The following is a 7,840-nucleotide window of genomic DNA, read 5'->3' on the forward strand; positions in this document are numbered from 1 at the left end:
TGTAGATGGAAAAAGAAGATGGTTAAAAGAATTTTGGCCGATCGTCGAGATCAGCCGCTCCATGTATCCCATTATCTCTCAAGTTTTTACAGTTGTCAGCGCAGGCCATCCCATAATGACTATGACTATGTAAAACACTTGACATCAAAAATCTATATTTCATTTTTGGGGCCGATTGCAGGAATCGGCCTCCATAGGTACGCTGTAATGACCTGTTTCATGCGACTCTTCTACTCTGCAAGGCCAGTGGATAAGACTAGCCTCACCCTATTTTTTGTAGCCTTGATGCGATCACACCCTTCTAGACTCATCCCTGAAATCGGCTCTTGGTCTTCCGCATCCCAGATGCTCATGGCAGCATGCGAAATTTCAATTGAATCATCTGCCTGGACCACCTCCACCTCATCTCCGTCCCACTAAACACTGATGCATTGTGGAAGGAATGCAACAGTTAGTGTGAATCCAATCCCTGCCAAGTAGAACATTGTAGGTACTTTTGCTATTAACGATGAAGAAGGAGGTCAGGACAGTCTTATTTCCAATAGTGAGATCCACGCTGAGGATGCCCTGAGCTTCGAAAGTCTTCCCATTAAAGTCACTTAGTGTGACATTAGTCTTGATCAGGTCTTCGGTGGATCGCCCCAAACAGCGCAGAACCGAGTATGGCATGATGTTAACTGCTGCCCCTGTATCCACCAACATCTTGTTAATGGGCTGACCGTTTATATATCCTTTAAGTTATAAAGCCTTCAGATGCTTGTAATTCTTGGCTTGTGGCTTTTCAAATATCACCAGCTGGGGTCCCAAATCAAGCTGGGCTACTGATGACTCCTCGCGAGCCCGAGCATGGAATTCTGCAGGGAGCACAAAGACCATGTGTGTATCAGCCGATATCTTCTTATCGGCTCTTGCTGACTTGGGTTGCCACTCCTTTCTAGAAGGGCGTGACTCCTTTTTCTGCACATGATGGACCTGTTCTGCCAGATCCGGTCACGCTTTTCTTAATGACTCGATGTACTTAGCCTCGGCTTCCTCCAAGCTTCGCAGCCGCTGGACCCTGCGCTTCTGAGAATGATTGAGTCCATCAAGGCACCATCGTGGATGATGATATCTGTCCTCCTCTTCATCAAAGTTCTCTCTCCTTCGTGGCGATCGAACCCATTCTTATCGAGTTGGAACAGGCCCTAACCGTCGGAAAACCGAGACCCCCTTTGCGTCTGACTTCACAGGTCCGCACTCTGGGCAATCTCTAGTAGTAGGCAGTCGACTCATACCAGAATCCCAACAGTACCTGAAAAATGGGCAGTGCCAATGATCACGGGCGTCTTCATGCTTCCTCAAGCGTTTCCTAGTGCGACGCTCATATTCTTCCTCCTCGGATTCCCGCTGGAGACACTGCTGGTACTGGTATTCATACTTCCTGAGAAGATCAGAAGAAGTCGGCCATTGATTCCTTACATACCATACTTGTTCTTCTGTGACATACCCTTTTCCTTCTTTTTGGGGCCGATCGCTGGGATCAGCCTCTTTATTCTTGACTTGGTGGCGTGACGCTACCCCCACCATGTTGATGCTGAGCGCAAAATCTAGCTGTCATCTTGCAGACCGGTCAAAACCTTCCACCATGTTTACACCAGGAAAAGGCTGAGTGTCGACCTTCATGGCAGTCTGGCCTAAGATCAATCAGCCTTGCTCAATAGCCGATTGGATTTGCCGATGGAGCTCCTTGCAGTCGCTTGTGCTTTGGGTAAAGGAGTCGTGCCATTTACAATATGATCTCCCATTCAACTCCTGCACCGTGGGAGGCTTGTATCCTTCCGGAAACTTCAACTATTTTTCTTTTAACAATAGGTTGAAAATTTGTTCAACTTTACCCACGTCAAAGTCAAACCCCTTTGTAGGCCCAGTTTGCTTCACCCATTTACAGGGCACAGGATTTGCGCCCCGAGTCCACTCTACGACTGACACTTCTTGCTGTTCCCCGGAGTCTTCGGCCTCCTCTGCATCAACCACCGCCACTTGACGCTTGAATTTTTCTTGATACAGCTCAGGATGACGTTGCTCATGCGTCGTCAGCTTTTGGACCAGATGCGCCAAAGAGGTGAACTCCAATTGAAAAGCTAGATCTCTGATCGGCTTCAATAATCCCAATGATGCCAATTCGACTGCCTCTTTCTCTGAAATCCGTGTTGGGTAACATCTGTTCTTCACCTCCCTGAAGCGTCGAACGAATTCCACCACGGTCTCTCCACGCTTCTATCGTACCTGCGCCAAATCAGCAATTCCTGCTTCTGCAGCTTCTAAATGATACTGAATGTGGAATTGTTCCCCCAGGTGCTTCCAGGTACGGATAGAGTCAGGACCTAATGACGTATACCATCCAAAGGCTGGTCTTGTAAGCGATTGCGAGAAAAACCTTACTCGCAATGGATCTGATACAGAGATCATCCCCAACTGTGCCAGGTATCGGCTCACGTGCTCAATAGAGCTAGAACCTTCTGCCCCACTGAATTTGGTAAACTCAGGAAGCCGATACTTAGGCGGCAATTGGATTAGATCGTAATCGCTTGGATACGGCTTGGTATAGCCGATCGCTCTCCTCTTTGGTAATATGCCAAACTGATCTCTCAGAATGGCGCTGATTTGCTCCGCTGTTTGTGATCCTAGGGCCGAGTGTGCACTGCCATGGCTCAGCCCGGTAGCATAAGTTGCTAACCATGCTTGCTTGTCTGCATCTGCCCCGGGATCCCCTCCAACTGCCCTCTGTACCGGATTATTGCTGTCCGGTATATAAGCACACATATAGCCATGTGGGATCTCCCTGGGTGGCTCGCTGAAGAACTGGTGATCCATGGGATCACCTCCCACTTTGTAAACCACGTAAGCTGGAGAACCATGTGACTCCACAGCTGCGAGCATATAAGGCAATAGTGGCCTAGTTTGGAACGGCAATTCCCCTTTATGACTCCCCAAGGTAGGCCCAGTTGGAGAGTGCTGATGCTTCATAATTTCTTGGACCACACGCAAAGCCACACGCAAAGCCACACTAAGCTCTCAGAATGTCGGTGCAACGAGTGAGTCACCGCATAATTTACTTCCTGCCGCAGAGCTCTAGTACAGTCTTCAGATGGGATGGATAAATCCACTCCATCAAGGGCACCTTCAGGTGAAAAACTTTTCCACCTGACACCGTGGTGGCGAGTCCTTTCAAAAGAGCCGATGAAATCGGCTTCGAATTGAGTCTTGATTTCATCATATATCTGCTTGTGCTCAGCAGAGAGCTCCTCGTAGGTGATCGGATCATCCCTTGTCATCCTGTTGACCGCAACTGACGAAGTCGACGAAGATGACGAAGATAATGATGATGATGATGATGATGATGATGATGATGATGATGATGATGATGATGATGATGATGAAGATGGTCCCACCGGGCGTGCCAGAATGTGTTGTGACACTCAGGTAAATAGTATGGTCACACCCTAGATCTTTAGTGTGTAGTTATGTACAAAGTGTAGCAAAAGTGTGTTTAAAAATGTTAATGATAAGCAAAAGTGATTGTTTGTATATTTGTATTTAAATCAGGGTCCTTTTGTGCTAAATGGGTGAGCATAGAGGGTAGATTTGGAAAGTATGAGGGTTGTTTTGTAAGAGTTAAAAACTTATGTTTAAAACGCAAAAATAGGTGAAACTACCTTTTGGATGTAAATGTGGTGTGATTTTAAAATAGCATTTATGCAAAGTTTAGAGATCTTGCTAAATTTCAATTTGATTGCAAAATCTTAACTCTTCTATGGGTGAGCCTTAAAGCAAAGTTGTGCATTTTGAAAAACTACACATTTTTGCTTTTGGGTCCATCTTCAGTTGAGCAGTGGTGTGAAAGTTGTTCATGCTTTACAGTTAGGCCCCTAAGTTTTCTACTTTTCACAGCTGGGTCCTCTGTCTTCCTCCTCAAGCCCCCGTGCTCCTCTGTTTTTCCTGCCGCGCACGCGTGCCCTCTGCTCCGCCGCCGGTACAGCTCCCCCGGCCGCCGCTCTGCGCCGTCATCGCTCCACCTCCTGCTTCTCCCCTTCCACGCGTCGTTTTCTTCTCCCCCGAGCCTGCTCCTTGCCCTGACACTCTCCTCCGCAGGCGCCACGGCTCCCTTGGACTCCCGGCCGGTTGACACATCGCCGCCGCCGTGGCACGGGCTAAGCGCCCCCTCTTAGCCTTTAATCCTTTGCTCGTGAGCTTCCCTAGCGCCTAACCGTTCTTTTCCCCACTGCGCTTGTGCTGCATCACACCCTGGAACCCGAGCACCACCGTCGCCCTTTCTTCCCCCTCTCTGGTGACCACGACTCACTGTGGGCACCCACTTACAGACATCCTCTGCCCTCATGAACCCCCTAGCAAGTTGTCCCGGCCCTCGCTCGTGCTCCCTAACCCCCAAACGCCCTTCAATCCCGACCGGAATCCCACTGCCGCCGAGCGCCGCCGCCGCCGCTTCTAGCTCACCATGGGACGTCCCTCTCCGGTCTTCCCCACCTTCAATTGATCCCGCACCGAGCCTCCTCATTCCTCCAAGAAGCTTTCCAACCATCTCCTCACCTCCCCGATCACCGGAATGAGGCCCCCGCCGGTTCCCTCCGCCGCTGACCACCCGTCTCTGCTGCACTGCCGCTACAATCCGCCCCTTCCCGATTCCGTGCGGCGAAGGGTGCGCAAGAACCCTGTGGTACTCCCCCTCCACGCAAACCCCGCCACCGGTGCCCTTCCTCGCCGAAGGTGACCACCCCCCCCCCTCTCTGCCCCTTTCATCTCTGGTCAGGGACCCTGGCTTAGAAGGTGCAAAAGCCTAGGGGGCTATTTGCAAACCACCGGTCTCAAAGGAATAGTGCCGGTCAGGGATCTCTATGTAAATGTGTTTGTTATTTTATGTGTGTGATGTTGCTGTCTTGTAAAATTCATAGAAAATCACAGAAAAATCCAAAAATTGCAAAGTTTGTTTTGTTGGAAAATAGATTCCAAGCCCTACAACCTTTGTTTATGAAGTTTGATATGAAACTAAATATTTTTGCATCTATTTTAAATCTAAGGTTAAAGGATAATTAGTACATAACTTTTACATTTGTGCTTTGTTGCTTATGAATTTTAACATGTAACTTCTATAAGCTATGTGTAACCTTGTATTAAAATTTCAAACTTAGCTTTGTTTGGTAGCTTAACTTCTTTTGAATTGAGGTAATTCAAATTTGAAAGGTTAGCTAAGCATGTTCTTTAAACCCAATTAGTTAAGGTTTTTGTGCCATTCTTAAATGTGCTAATGATTAGTGTATGGTTAAATTTCCAAAATCTTATGATCCTTTTTATTTCTAGTTTGAATTTAAATTTGGGATTCAAATTCAAATTCAAATTCAAATGTTCTGGTCCCTGTTTGCAATAGCTTCAGTGATATCCTCATGACTCCTTTATAAATTGTGGTTCAAACCTAAACCCTTGTTATTTCATGAACTCTTGTGTATTGACTTGGTAAATTGCAACTTTTGTAATATAAGATCTTAAACTTAAACATTGCCTTACTTAATTTATTGCATCTCATATAGAATCAACGACGCTTGACGATGGAGATTACGAATTGGTCTTAGGCCAAGACCAAGGGTTTTCTGAAGACCCAACACAAGCCGTCGAGGAACTAATTGAAGCCCCGAACCAAAGTTCGGAAGTCTCTGACACTCCTGCCCCCAACCCCACTCAAGAAGGCAAGCCCCGACGCATATCCCAATATTTTAAGTTGTTACCCTTTCACTTATATATATTATATATCTTGCATTACGTCTAGGAGTTGAAATGAAACCCTAGTTGCATATGATCTTAGGAATCCAATGTGTTGCTTTCGAGTCCTTATCGCTTAGATGCTCTGCTAAATAGGACCGGTAAAAGTCGAGTGATTTCCTGTCACTCACGCGATATAGGAATTGCTTGTTTACAATTCTGCAACCACTATAAGGATGATGGACAGGGTCGTGTGTTGTATCATGACCTGAAGTTTTGCCCTGTCTGTTTTGTTAAAAGTGGTTAAGGTCGCAGCATGTGGTAGTGGTGGCTAAGCGTTTGAAAGTACTAACGACATACCGCGAAATATGGTAAGCGGTAAGCCTAGTAACCAATTGGCCCGGCAAGTGGACATACCGACCACCACATGTATTTGGTTCTTTTGGTTACTTGATTCGACGTGTGGGAATACGTGTTGCAAGGGCAACCAGGAGTACAGGTTTTGTAGTCGCGCTACAGACATACGTCCTGCACACATTGGGTGTGCGTATGGTCCTGCAGTCGCTTGGGGTGGCCCTTTCCACGACCCGGAAAGAAAGGCAAACGGTTGCTTCGGAACTATCGTTGGACGTTCCAAGCGTGTGAGTTAGGTTTACCTTGCAAGGTTAAATTCGATTCAGAATCGTCCGCCTCTCACGAGGATTGAGACTGCTTATTCCTTCTGCCACATCGAGTAAAAAGTGTAATTGTTAATGGAATAATCTTGATGGATGTTCATGTATATCTTGCTTTCTTAGTATAGGTGCTTACCTAGAATAGCTAATCAAGCTAGAACCAGAAAGCTAAAACTTGAAAGTAGATTCTATTTCTAGTTGCTTTTCCGCTAAAAATAACTCTGAACCTCTATAATGCCTTCATGAGTCTAGTTACGGGCTTAAGTATACCCAAACTCGGGTAAGCCTTGCTGAGTATTAGAGTACTCAGCCTTGCTAGTATCTGTTTCAGGTATAATCTTCGAGAATCCCACGGACAACCTTGTGTGGCCCACGTCCGTTCCTTTTGGCTGGTCCATGGAGTGGGACCCGTCCCCGGCTGGCAGTGACCCTCCGGAGTGACACCAGGCCTTGGGCTAGGCATGGTGTCCACCTTCGCGACGTGTGTAGTCGCGTAATCTTTTATTTCCGCTGTGAGTTTAGACAAACTGTTCCGCTTGTCAGTTTGAACACTGTTGTATAAGTGTACTTAAGTTTGAACCTGGTTTGTAATAATATTTGGATATCTATAAATTAAAAGTTGATGAGCTATTCCATGATTGTAAACTCGCCTTCGTGCGAGGTAAGCCTGCTTCGATCCTATTGAACCGTGGTTGTATCGGGCGGAGACCCGACAGACCAATGGATTGTTCCGTTTGAAGTGCGTTGAGATAATAAGAGCTGCATAGTAATCATTAGTGCACTTGAGCCGGAATAATTCAGGCGGTTCTGCCACATGTGTTGTCGGTCAAAACCCGCCGGCAAGCAGTGACAGGCAACACGAGGAGGGAGGCTTCCAGGACTGCTGGTGGGCCCCGGTCCCTCGGTCAACGGCCCAGTAATCCGGCGCACACCCTGGCTTGGAGTCGCTAGGCATGCCACCGACCCTGTACCTGATCAGGAAGGTGTGATGTATTAAATTCCTGTATGCACAGACACGTGTAAAGATTAGTCCGAGCCATGTTCGGCTCATCACTTCCTCCCCGGTATCGGCTATGAAGAGCCGATTGTATCAATACCAGATCGGATCTATAAATAGGCAACATATGTACTTGATGACAATATAAATCCTGCTTCATAAATATTAATCTAATCCAATCTATAATGATTAAGCCCTCACTGCATGATCGGAACATCCTACACGTGATTGAGCCTAACAAATACCAAAAAGCATCGGAACAATCAACCCAAGCAGAGGCCTAAAAACCAGCCGAAGAGCCGATTCCCAGAACAATCTCTTTCAAGCTGCGATCCGATACTAAGCATACTGCCGGAACTTTCAACTCATTTGCAAGGCCTAATCATGCACATGTCAAGCTAAATCTCTGATAAACAGA

The sequence above is a fragment of the Panicum hallii genome, chromosome 7 (assembly GCF_002211085.1).
Source record: "Panicum hallii strain FIL2 chromosome 7, PHallii_v3.1, whole genome shotgun sequence".
NCBI classification, from domain to species: Eukaryota; Viridiplantae; Streptophyta; class Magnoliopsida; order Poales; family Poaceae; genus Panicum; species Panicum hallii.